This window comes from Myxocyprinus asiaticus, chromosome 15 (genome assembly GCF_019703515.2).
Source record: "Myxocyprinus asiaticus isolate MX2 ecotype Aquarium Trade chromosome 15, UBuf_Myxa_2, whole genome shotgun sequence".
NCBI classification, from domain to species: Eukaryota; Metazoa; Chordata; class Actinopteri; order Cypriniformes; family Catostomidae; genus Myxocyprinus; species Myxocyprinus asiaticus.
Window position 1 is genome coordinate 29,171,015 of NC_059358.1, and position 13,377 is coordinate 29,184,391.

General features: G+C 35.6%; 1 long non-coding RNA gene across 1 annotated transcript; it reads left to right on the top strand.

Annotated features, from left to right (window-relative positions):
• Positions 1-837: 837 nt before the first annotated feature.
• On the top strand, positions 838-10,865 carry LOC127452799 (uncharacterized). The gene is made up of 4 exons (XR_007899313.1): positions 838-920; positions 6,401-7,875; positions 7,974-8,025; positions 9,784-10,865. It is a non-coding gene; the product is annotated as an uncharacterized LOC127452799 (long non-coding RNA).
• The last annotated feature ends 2,512 nt before the right edge of the window (positions 10,866-13,377 follow it).

Here is a 13,377-nt window from a genome sequence, read left to right on the forward strand (position 1 = left end):
GGTTTCAGTCGCTGGCTCATTGACCAAGGCAGGCATGGATGCTGGTTCGCTGACCGTGGCAGGTGTGGGCGCTGGGTCGGAGATATCGGCCACTGTAGAAGAGTTGATTTTCTCGTAAGCCACTTCCACAGTAAACAGCAAACCACTGAGGCACAGGGCATAGTTGATGTATTGTTCCAGAGTCCAAGGAATTTTGCACCCAGGCATCAAGGAACACAGAGTCTCATTTAAACCACAGCAAAAGTAGTCTTTGAGGGCAACGTCATTAAAATTCACACGTAACAATGTACACAAAAATCCAAAACATAATCCTCAAGGGGACTATTCCCCTGACGTAGGCGCAAGAGTTTGACTGCTGGGTTCATAACTGTCAGTCGAGTATTCTGTAACATTTGGGCAATGCAGGAAGACTGAAGACAGGACAAAACGAAGATGTGTGAGAACACAAGTGCAGTTTTATTTACAGTGCTGGTATCCAAATGTGAATCCAAAACAAAACATAAAACATAAACTTGACTATACTGTTACAAACAGCAATACAATGTTACAACTACAGATGATCAGTACATGACAAGAGAAGCTTAAATACACACTGACAAGGGAAACACATGACAAAGACAACCAATGACAAGATTTAACTAATAAACATGACAACATGACTAATAAACAGGAACCAATAACAAAACAGAACTGAATACAAGATAACAAGACACATGAAACCAGATAGTCACATGACAGGACCAAATGAGGGGAACAGGAAATCACAGGACAGAAAACAGGAACTATGAAACGATAATGTACTTTTCAAAATAAAAGACATGAAATAACAAATGAACAAAAACATGCAACATTACATATTGCAACCATGGGAAGAAGCCAATTGAAATACCAGCCAACTGCTACCATTGTCCTGCTTACAGGTATTGATTCTCTTCTGATTTGTCCAAAGGCAAATTTTCTTCAAAGTATACTATATCTGAATATATTCCAATAAATAAAGTGTTGTATACACAGTATGGGTTAAGGGTCAAACCATGAAGTTACTGATTTTTTGCTAATATGTTTAACACAGGTAACACATGTGAAATTAAAATTATGCAATAAACTTTAACTAAACTACATCATATATAACACAGAACACCCCAAAGTACATAACTGATATTAAAAATAAGAAGAAACATAACTATTCCCATAAAATATAATGAAATGTAATGGGTCACGCAGGGAATTCTGGGAACGCCCTATTACTGTTTTTTACCATAATTTTAACAATAATTTACAGTAAAAAGTATATGTACTCTCTTGTTAAACATAATATAAATTTTAACCGTTAATTATATGGGAAAATCAGACTTTTTACATCTAAAAAATTCTATTTTTACAACATTTTACAGTAAAACTACATATATTGTCTTTTAAAATATTTTTTAGAAATTACATATTTTTTATGGTAACTACTCATTAACCAATTTATGTCTTACTGTAGCCTTTTTATAGTCTTTTACCGTTAAAATTACAGAAATTTTTTACAGTAATGTTTTTGTTCTCTGTACCCCATTCACTGAAGAAAAGTGCGAATCAGTTATACAGTTATGTTATCCTGACATCACTTGATTGACAAACGTATTTATCACATTGTACTCAAAATATTAAAAAATCTATGTAGATCTTTACTTTTGCAGACTCACATTATAACTCTATACAGCTCTAGACTCTTTGATGTGAGAACTTTGCACTCTGTACTTTAAAACCAAGAGAATCCAGTAAGTCATAAGAAACCACATGATTCATGACATCGACCTGCCGAGCCTTGTCACAATAAGGAAATGTTAGTGTAGTTATAACGTAGTCTGTTAAGATTATTGTATAATTATCTTTACACAATAAAAAATCATCTCTTTTTATTCATTACACATCCAGCACACACTGAAAAAATGTTAACCTAAAAAAAATTTAATTCATGTGGTAACATCTAAATAACTGGTTTGATTCAAGTCAAAAATATTAACATGTCTGAAAACCTGGCAACATCAGGTTACACCAACAAAACTAATTTTAATGGTAAGGTCAGGCTGAAACAGCTCCTTAGGGTAACAATTGCAAGTTAACACTTTTTATTGTGTAGTTTAATTCACACTATTTTTTTAAATATATTTTTTTAATTTTTTATTATTTGTTCTATTTCCTGAAAAGCTGCTTTGGAACTATAAAAGCTCAGGAGTGCCATTTACAAATGAATGAAGGAATAAATTATCAATCTATTAATTTAAAAATAAAAATGTGAATAAATAAATGTATAAATGGACAAAATAATAGACACATTTAAATTTGAATAAATAAACCAATTTATAATTGTGCAAATAAATAGACACATTTAAATGTGTTAATTTAATTCGTGTTTGAAAATGTGCTTATATTTAGCAATAAAACTGCACATTGATAAGTCATTTTTAAGTGCACCTTTTAAATTGTGATTTAAAAAGCATTTGGCAATTACTTTTCTTCATCCATTTGCCAATTGCTTTTCTTTATTGTTTAACTTTTCCTTTTCTTTTACCATTTGTCAATCCATACCTGCTGAAGCCCAGGAGTGCCAGTTAAAAAAGAATTAAGGAATAAATTATCAATCTATTAATTTGAAAATAAAAACTTGAATAAATAAGTCAATTTATAAATGGACAAATAAAAAGACACATTTAAATGCGTTTATAAATTTCATGTTTAAAATGTCATTAAATGTAGCAATAAATAAATACAATCTTTTAAATGCACTTTTTTAATGCACTTTTAAAGCACCTTTCAAATTGCATTGCTTTTCTTAATTCATTTGCCAATTACTTTTTCTCATCCATTTGCCAATGGCTTTTCTTTTTCCTTTTCTTTCACCACTTGAGAATTGAGTTTTTAAAAAATGCCATTGGGCTGGTGACTCATGAGAGAAACCAATGAACTTTAGATTCAGTTATAAGACACACCCCCTCTCCCACATGCCACTTGAAGAGGATGTAAGACGGCCTGTCATTGGATGACGGTACGAGCATTTACATGATATTATTGGATCTGCAAATCCCGCGCATAAGAAACGGATGTGAAGCATATCAGAAGTTAATGGTGGCTTGTTCATTGTTGCTGTGAAATGCTGAACATACCTGAGCATGCACAGTGATATGTGTCCAGGATTGGAGTTGGTAATCATGATGCTGTCAACAGAACCAGCATCCCGACCCGCGGCCCAAACTGAAACATGTGCAGAAACTGCCATTTGCCTCACCCTACTTCACCGCTTGAGGTACCGAGCCAATGAGGAATACCGCCAGATCCTGTACTAAAGCACCTCCGTGAAGTTGGCACCCCGTAGAATTAAATCTTTACCAAATCTATACCACGCATACATCCACAGATAATGCAAACACTCTTACCCATGCCCACTTGCGCTTTGCGGTGACACGAAAATTGCTCATAGAATTTGCACTCTCATGAAAATTGGATAAGAGGTAGCGCTTCACTTTGCACTCTCACGAAAAGAAAGCCCTAGAGGGTTAAGTGTTTGTGAAAACGTTTGTGCTGATTCGGTGTTTGAGATATTTTTGTGGCACAAATCAGCACAAATGCAGCACAAAGGAATGGTATAGATTTGGTAATGATTTAATTATATGGAGCGCCAACTTCACAGAGTTTACTAAAGCAATTGCTTCTCTGCATTGCCTGACCTTAAAGCTATTCACCTGTTTCATTATGACCACTCCTTCTGCCATATTTGTGAACAAAGCCCATATAATGTACCTTCTGTGCACTGCACAGAGATCATCAATCCTAAGCACTGGGACACGATGAAACTTTGCTAAACTGTTTCTGTTTATGAAGCTTAATAAAGTGTTATCTTTCATTTACACAACCAGAAGGTCTTTATTTTTCTTCCAGTAAAAGTTATGTTAAGTGACATGGTTTAATTTCACACAATTCTTGCAGTGAAGGGGTAAAATGTTTGTTGGTTATTGCTTTTCTCTCTCTCGCTCTCTCTCTCTCTCTCTCTCTCTCTCTCTCTCTCTCTCTCTTTCTCTCTCTTTCTCTGAAAATTTCTGGCCTAAATCTTGGACATTTTACCTACAATTAAAATGTAAATTCATTCAAAATTCAAATTCAAAATGTTAAATCCATAAGACACAGACTACAATTGTTAAAGAGGAATGTGATAAAAGAATGTGTACATTGTGTGTTTACCGTGAGTATATCTACCGTCAGTCAATAAAAATCTTTATGAAGATGAGCACAACAAAAGATTAAGCACAAAGTTTATTTGGCGATTATTATAAATGGATATACACAGCAGGTTGGTTTGGAAAATATATATATATATTCATTTTCATTTGAAAGAGACAGTTTCGTAATACACATAAGTAATACACAATATTAGTTTAAACATTACCATTTGTTTCACAAAATTGTGCTCGCTTGCCTTCACTGTATCCTCAGCTGGCTGTCATTCTGACAGTCCGCCTTTTCTCAGTCATACACAGGCAATTATTTTAATAAAAATAAAATATTTAAAGATGATCATACAGTGTTTTCTTAATAATTTTTTTTATCCCCTTTTCTCCCAATTTGGAATGCCCAATTCCCACTACTTAGTAGGTCCTCATGGTGGTGCGGTTACTCACCTCAATCCGGGTGGCGGAGGACAAGTGTTGCCTCCGCTTCTGAGACAGTCAATCCACGCATCTTATCACGTGGCTTGTTGTGCATGACACCGCGAATACTCACAACACTGGAGGCTCATGCTACTCTCCGCGATCCACACACAATTTACCACGCTCCCCATTGAGAGCGAGAACCACTAATCGCGACCACGAGGAGGTTACCCTATGTGACTCCACCCTTCCTAGCAACCGGGCCAATTTGGTTGCTTAGGTGACCTGGCTGGAGTCACTCAGCACACCCTGGATTCGAACTCGTGATTCCAGGGGTGGTAGTCAGCGTCAATACTCGCTGAGCTTCCCAGGCCCCCTTAATCATACAGTATTTTTTAAATGAATGTGATATAACTGTAAAAGGATGTGCATTTTCTTCAGTATAAGTTTTGGAATGTCCATCGGCTTTCTCCAGCGACTTGAACCGTTGCTCTTGCTCACCCACATCATGTGTTTCAGTTCGGGCCGTGGGTCGGGAGGCTGGTTCTGTTGACAGCATCATGATTACCAGTTCCCATCCTGGACACATATCACTGTACACACTCAGGTAGGGCCGCGTTCAGTAGTTCACAGCAACAGTGAATGAGCTACCATTAACTTCTGATATGCTTCGCATCCGTTTCTTATGCGCGGGATTTGCAGATCCAGTAATATCACGTAAACTGCTCGTACCATCATCCAATGACAGGCTGTCTTACATCCTCTTTGAGTGGCATGTGGGAGAGGGGGTGTCTTATAACTGAATCAAAAGTGCATTGGTTGCTCCCACAAGTCAACAGTCCAATGGCATTTTTTTAAACTCAATTCTCAATTGGAGAAAGAAAAGGGAAAAGAAAAGGAAAAGCAAAATGAAAAAGAAAAGCCATTGGCAAATAGATGAGGAAAAGCAAATGGCGAATGAATTAAGAAAAGCAATTGCCAAATACCTTTTTAAAATGCAATTTAAAAGGTGCTTTTAAAGTGCATTAAAAAAGTGCATTTAAAAGACTCATTAATGTATTCATTTATTGCTACATTTAATGACATTTATAAACATTTAAATGTGTCTTCTTATTTGTCCATTTATAAATTGACTTATTTATTCAAGTTTTTATTTTCAAATTAATAGATTGATCATTTATTCCTTCATTCTATTTTAACTGGCACTCCTGGCCTTCAGCAGGTATGGACTGACAAATGGAAAAAGAAAAAGAAAAGTCAAACAATAAAGAAAAGCAATTGATAAATGGATGAAGAAAAGCAATTGCCAAATGCTTTTTAAAACGCAATTCAAATGGTGCATTTAAAAATGACTTTTATTGCTAAATATAAGTACATTTTAAAACATGAATTACAAACACATTTAAATGTATCCATTTATTTGTCCATTTATAAATTGGTTTATTTATTCACATTGTTATTTTCAAATTAATAGATTGATAATTTATTCCTTCATTCTTTTGTAAATGGCACTCCTGGGCTTCTATTTGGAACAACATGTGTTAAAAAAATCGCTTTAAAATTAAAACTGAATTGAATGGAATTACATGTAAGGCATGGAAAGATACTAGGTGTATATTTTTCATATTATTTAACTGAATACAACATGAAGCTGTAAAGTTTTATTGTAACTGCAAAGCTCATACTATAGTTGTATTTTGGTACTGTACTGTTTAACCCAAATTATTAACTTGTTGCTTGATCATTTAATGAGGATATTTTATGTGTATCAGATGTGTGACAAGACTTGGGGCAGAGATCCTGGAGGAAGGTTCAGACAGTCTTCTGTTCTGCTCAGTGTCCTCTGTCCCTCCAGCTTTTCTCACCTGGACAGTAAACGGTCTCAAGGTTGGGAACTCAGCTTTATACATAACAGAGAGCAGCAGCACGACCCACAGTGCAAGCTACACCTGCACAGCATCAAACAACATTACTGGAATCAGGGCCAGTGCATCACACACCCTCACAGTACAGTTTTACAGTCTCAGTTCAAGGTGCACTCAATAAAATTTGAGTTTATGTTGTGGTGACACCTAGTGGCATACCGATATCGTTGTAAAAACAAAAAAGAAAAAAAAAAAAGAGAAAAAAATCAGTCATGGTTAATTTATTCCTGAGCGAAAGCGTCAGTTAAAGGGGATTATGTCACCTCAAAATAGCAACACTCATAAATGTGAGCCCAGCACCATAGAGTATGTAGAATTAAGTGGCTTTTCCTCTAAGACTGGTGTAGTCTTCATCTCATATAGGTGTCATTTTAAATACAGTATATATATATATTTCAAAAATACCATTCTACTTTTTCTTTTTCTTTCTGTTTAAAAGTTTAGCAATTAGCAAATTAATTAAACAAAATTCAACAAAATACTGAGTGCACCTCTAAATCGTATTCAATGATGTAGACCATTAGCTGAAATATACTGTTTGTTAGTTAAAGAACAAAGGTTAGGTTATGGCTAATACTAATCTCAGATGGTATACCAGAGGATAATAAATTGATGCTGTATATTATGTGTTAATGTTTGTGAGTGTGTGTTTGCCCTATATGATTTTGTTTGTGCTTATATATGTATGTTGTAATGCTGTTCTTATTGGTTGTCTTTAGCTAAAAAGCCTGGGATGAGTCCTGGAGAAATAGCAGGTATCGTAGTGGGAGTTTTATTGGCAGTGCTCTTAGCAATTAGTGTCTCTTACATAATACACTTTCGGTAAGTCCTCTCTCTGGTCTTTTAAAAAAAAAAAAAAAATAAAAACACCAAAGGTCAGATTGTCTTATATTAAGGTTTATGAGATAAATACTTTGTCATATATTGTCTAAAGTGACTGAATAGATTGAACAGCATTTAAGCGTGAAAAAGCTGGGAAATATACTTTTTTAAAATATAAAATTTATAAATATGGACAGAATAAATTAAATGTTTATGGATATTTCAGAAAGTCAAATGGCTGTACATGGATAGCACCCAGAGAAAGTGAGTTGTCATTTAGTCAGCTTCAAATGTTGCTAATAGTACGACATCCTGATATTAACATACAGAGTAAAACACTTATAACATTGGCAACGATTGACACTCTGTTATCTTTGTAATGAGACACACAGCTGAGGGGGAGAGTGAGATGGCACAGCCCAAACACACTTCCAGAGAAAAAACAACTGACTTCAAACATCAGAATCCCAAAAGACAACACATATATGAGGATGTCTCAAGTGAGTGAAACAGAGAAACGGCAAAAACTGTGCATGTTTTTTTTTTTCTTTTTTTTTCACAGTAGTAAATATACAACAATATAATTGTTTCTGCATAGCACCAGATGAACCCATTTATCTAAACTGAAACCAGGTGGACCACCTAAAACAGTAAGTAAAAACAGTCAGTCTCTGTCATGAAAACAAAATTATTCTGTTATACAGTTATTTATTTATGTTTGGAATTAATGCTACAATACAATATATTTCTATAATACTATCTTGTATTTCTTTAGTCACTTTTTGATGGCTGAACAACAATGGCTGAATTAGGTTACAGATATTTTTGTTATAAAAAGCTACACCAGAATTCTGAACAATTAAACATTTAGATTCTGTGATCTTTCTTCTCTTTAAACAAGCACACGGCAAGTGTGAATTTGGCGAAAATGCGCGCACAAAGCGCAAATGGGCTGGTTCAAGTGCAATAGGTTCTTCTCTGGTTATTTACAATGTTTGTGTCCTATTATATAGTCCATCGACTCCTTTGTATGCGCATGGAAAATGTGGCTCTCTTCAGGATTTGGATGTGCGCTCCATTAAATTACAGAGAATGCAAGTATTATGAACAAGGGCATAGCCAGAAAATTACTTTTGGGTGGGCCTCAATAAAAATGGATGGGCCAAAATTTTGCACAAATATTACTATTATTATTATTATTATTATTTTTTACCAAACTTTCCTTAACAACAGAGAGAAGGCACATTCAAACAGTTCTTTCACACTTTCAGAATTTATGCATTTTTAAAACTATTTTATAAATATATATTTGAAGTCATAGAATAATCTCTAATTTTCTGGGTTGACCTGGGTCCGGCCCACCCTTGGCTACGCCACTGATTATGAATCATTTTCAACTACTGACACACTTGATTGTTTCAGTACGCACTTCACTTTTTCAAAATTAAATTCATTTATTGAAACACGAACAAATTAAACCAAAAATATTTCTAAATTCAAATTACACTTCAAACGAAACGAAAATATAATCAAAATAACAAAGTGGTTAAAACAATCATCCCAAATTCAAACATTTAACCCTCTCCAACTTCTTCCACCGGCCCCTTTTGCAGTGACTTAAAAATCACTCTGCAACAACAGGTGGAAAAATACCAATACAAATTAGATCATAAATACAAATACATAGTTTATATAGTAATAATAATTGAAAAATAATCCATGATCTATAGATAGTTTAATAGTTAAAATTTTTGTTTCATAAAATGGCTAAAACTGTGATTGTCAGGGACATAATTTGATGTTCCACTATATTTTCAGAGTTTGGACATGAACTTTATTACCACCTGCTGTTGGAATCTCCAAAATGCAAATGTAGGAACTGATTTTAGACTAAGACCTATTTCTCAGATAAATAGCAATTTGCGCTTTGCGGCACTTCATTAACATGCAATACAATCAATGTTTGCGTGCATACATCCACAGATAATGCAAACACTCCCACCCATGCCCACTTGCGCTTTGCGGTGACACTAAAAATGCTCATAGAATTTGCACTCTCATGAAAATTGGATAAGAGGTAGCGCATGGTCGTAGCGCCTCACTTTGCACTCTCACGAAAAGAAAGCCCTAGAGCATTAAGTGTTTTTGAAAAATGTCACCTATTTGAGGCTTTCAGATACTTCTTAAAAGGCTTATTAAACACATAATTACATAATTTCATTTTCACTCTGTTACTGACTTCTTTCATCACCTGCAGAAAATGGAATAGCATGAACACTATGCTATATGCTCCTTTCTGTGTGGAAGAAAAATATGTTTAAACAGTGATGAGCAAGTGCTGAATTAGTTAGAAATGACAAAAATTAAAATACCAAAGTCCTTTCTTTATTCACTGTATATTTGTACAGCACCATGCAACCTAAGGCCCTCATTAGTGGGGACAGCCAGGAAAACTGTCCCAATGCCCTGTGATGAGGGGGGCCCATCAAAGTCTTCTATAGTAAAGCCTACTCTTTGGACCCTGGGGAGAGGGGGGCCATGAATTTTAGCGGCAGCCCTAATGCAACCAAGTTCTGATTACATTATCTTTTAGTCTATATTATGTACTATTGCTTTTGGGAAAGTTTGGTGGTTTATGTCATGCTTTTATTTTGAAATATATAATGTTTTATAATTTAAAATCTCGTGATCAACATAATGGTTGTTATTTTTTATTGTCGCTTTCTTATTTTAAAATATGCAACTCAGCTGCTGCCCTTTCTAGAGATTTTAAAAACAAAATAAATTACAGTTAGGTGGTTACAATTGTTGCAAGCTTTCATTTAGTAATGGATATAAATGAAATTTACTTTAAAACTTAATATTTATGTTTACTATAGTAAGTGTTTTGTTTTTTAACAAGCAGGCCTACATATTTTCCTCAGTGAATGTTTGCTTCTCTTTGTTATTTCAGTGAGTTTTGGATCCTCCTCTTAGATTTAATGTTTTAACGGAACAGTCCAGATGAAGCAGTATTGTTACCATGTAATAAGTCAGGTACTCATCCCGCAATAGCCAACTTGAACACTGAAGGGGTCAGTCTCTTGATTTGTATTTTGATCTCTATGGCAGCCTGCACCTAATTAGTCAATGTACACTACAAGGCCATTAAAAGTATTATTATTCCTCACTGTTTTAACAAGCTAATGTATTGGTTTCTTGTTTTGTTTTGTTTTTCCTCACATAAACCTATTTTTTGTATTATATCAACTCTATATATAGTATTATATTAACTCTTAACATATGTACAATTAACAGTTGAAAATACAGACTGGAATATTCACAAAATTTCTCATTTTGTGTTCCACATAAGAAAGTCATACAGAGTCATACATAGCATAAATTACGACTGAATTTTCATTTTTGGGTTTACCATTCCTTTAAGGCCAATTTAGGTTTATGCCAGATATTCAAGACACAAATCAAATCAACCTTAAAATGTCTCCTTTTATTTGTCAATGTTTTCCTGAAACTTAGAGAAAGATATACTGCAATTTTAGTATTTCTAAGAAATATGTAGAATGAAAAAAAAAATGCATAAAAATGTAAATCTATTGTATTGGAAAATTTGAAATAAAGGTAAACACAAACATAAAATTCATAAACAATGCACTTGCAGTGTTTCTAGAAGAACTCACAGAAGAAAAAGTTGTAATTTGAAATTTGTACACACTTTATAATATTAAAACTGAATACTTTTAATTTTTAACTTACAATTTCATATTACAACTATCATAATTCAGTTGTGATGACATCTTTTAATTTGTGCATGAAGGCAGGATAAAAACACTACAAGTGTTACCACTGCTTTTACTACAGAATTTACATGAACTAAACAGTAGGTTTCAGTAGGTGCTCAAAAACCAGTAACTTCAAGCAATTTTCCAGACATAAAGTACACTAGATTACAATACAGTCAATGTCTTTAGCTCAAACGTTGAAGATTTTTAAAAATAAACCAAAAAACGTTTTCTCTTAAGCCTTGCATATGTAAATTGGTTTCTGTAGGAGTTTTAATATTAGATTAGATTGTTAGTAATACCTGTCATATTCAGAAGTGTTGGGTGAGTTGCATAAAGCCAGCAGACCTAGTCCTCTTTTATTCTCCCTCAAAGTATTTATTAGGAATGGTTCACCCTGACTAATGAGGAGCTGATTCTTTGCAAATTTACTGTTGCCTCCAACTAGTGTTGTCACGGTACCAAAATGTACGTTTTAAACCCTCACATGCATTATTGACACTCACGCGCAGTAGTTCATTGCCGCGTGAGGAAACGGGATGAACCCACAGGCTTGTTTTAAAGCCTGGTGCACACGAAATCTCATGCGCATGCAATATAAGCTCTCGTGCGTGAAGAAACCTCTGCCGTGTAAGTAAAATCTCAAAATTTGCTCGCGGGAACACCTTTTAATTTAGTCAGTCGTGGGGCGGGCTCTTGCTGTTTTGTGTGTAATGTCTCTAGTTACTCAGGTAACCTTGGTTCCCTATCTGTCACTCACTCGATGTTGTGTCGATGTAGTGACACTAGGGGTCACTCTTGGGAGCCCGAGACACCTCTGGTCTTTGATAAAAGGCCAATGAAAATTGGCGAGTGGTATTTGCATACCACTCCCCCAGACATACGGGTATAAAAGGAGCTGGTATGCAACCACTCATTCAGATTTTCTCTTCGGAGCCGAACGGTAGATGTTTACTGAGCTGACTGTTCATTCACCTCTGCTGGATCTGACAGCGCATTTCAGCGGCTTCTCTCTCCTCTGCACTGGTGCGCTGCAGAGAACGCCCCTGGGCGCTTCGGCAGAAAAAAGAGAGTATATTTTTCTAAAAGAGTAACTTTCTCTAATAGAGCAGGACACACGGAACGTCTTTTTAAAGAAGCATCTTTTTAAAGATGACTTTCCGTTTGTGTGTTATTCCTGGTTGCGGTCGTTACCTCTCAACTTCTGACGGTCACGATCGCTGTCTTTCGTGTCTGGGCGCGACCCACGTGGAGACAGCGTTCGTGGATGGATCATGTACTCATGTTCTCGTGCAGGTCAGAGCAGAGAAAAAGAACTGTTACAGATGCAAGGGGATGGATCACGCTGCACACGACTGTAAGTTTAAAGCGGAAAAGTGTCATGCTTGTGGTAAATTTGGACATACAGCAAGGGCTTGTAGGAATAAGTGCACAGTCATAATCTGAGGAAAATACAGCCATATACAGTGGATATGCAAATTGAAGGCCACAAAGTGATGCTTGAAATAGATACCAGGTGCAGTCTGACTGTTTTGAGTGAAAAGACATTCAAAGAAATGGAAAAACACTGAAACAATTCGACTGAAATTAAATTGGAAACATATACTAGGCAACCAATTAAAGTTCTGGGTGCTGCCAATGTTGAAGTGGAATACCATATGCAAGAGAAAAAGCTGCCTGTTGTGGTAGTGACAGGAGATGGTCCAAATCTCCTTGGAAGAGAATGGCTAGCAGAGCTGAAATTATCCTGGGATCAGATTAAGCACGACCGACAAGTGCTTCAAGAACAAACAGAAGAAGACTTGTTACACAGAGTATTGACAAAAAACAGTGAAGTCTTTAAAGAGGAATTGGGTACACAGAGGAGTGCAAGCTAAAATTCATGTTGCCTCTGATGCTGTACCAAGATTTTTCCACCCCAGATCTGTGCCATACTCTCTGCGCACAAAAATAGATGAGGAAATAAGCCATCCACAAAAAGAGAACATAATCAAGCCGGTAAAGTACACTGACTGGGCTGCCCCAGTTGTTCCGATTCTGAAAGCTGATGGGTCCATTAGTCTTTGTGGGGACTATAAATTTACTGTAAATAGGGCTGCATCCTTAGAGCAGTACCCGATACCCCACCTTGAAGATCTGTTTGCCACGCTCTCTGGTGGAAAAAAGTTCTCCAAGTTAGACATAAGCCATGCTTAACAGCAGGTGATAGTAGATGAAGAGTCG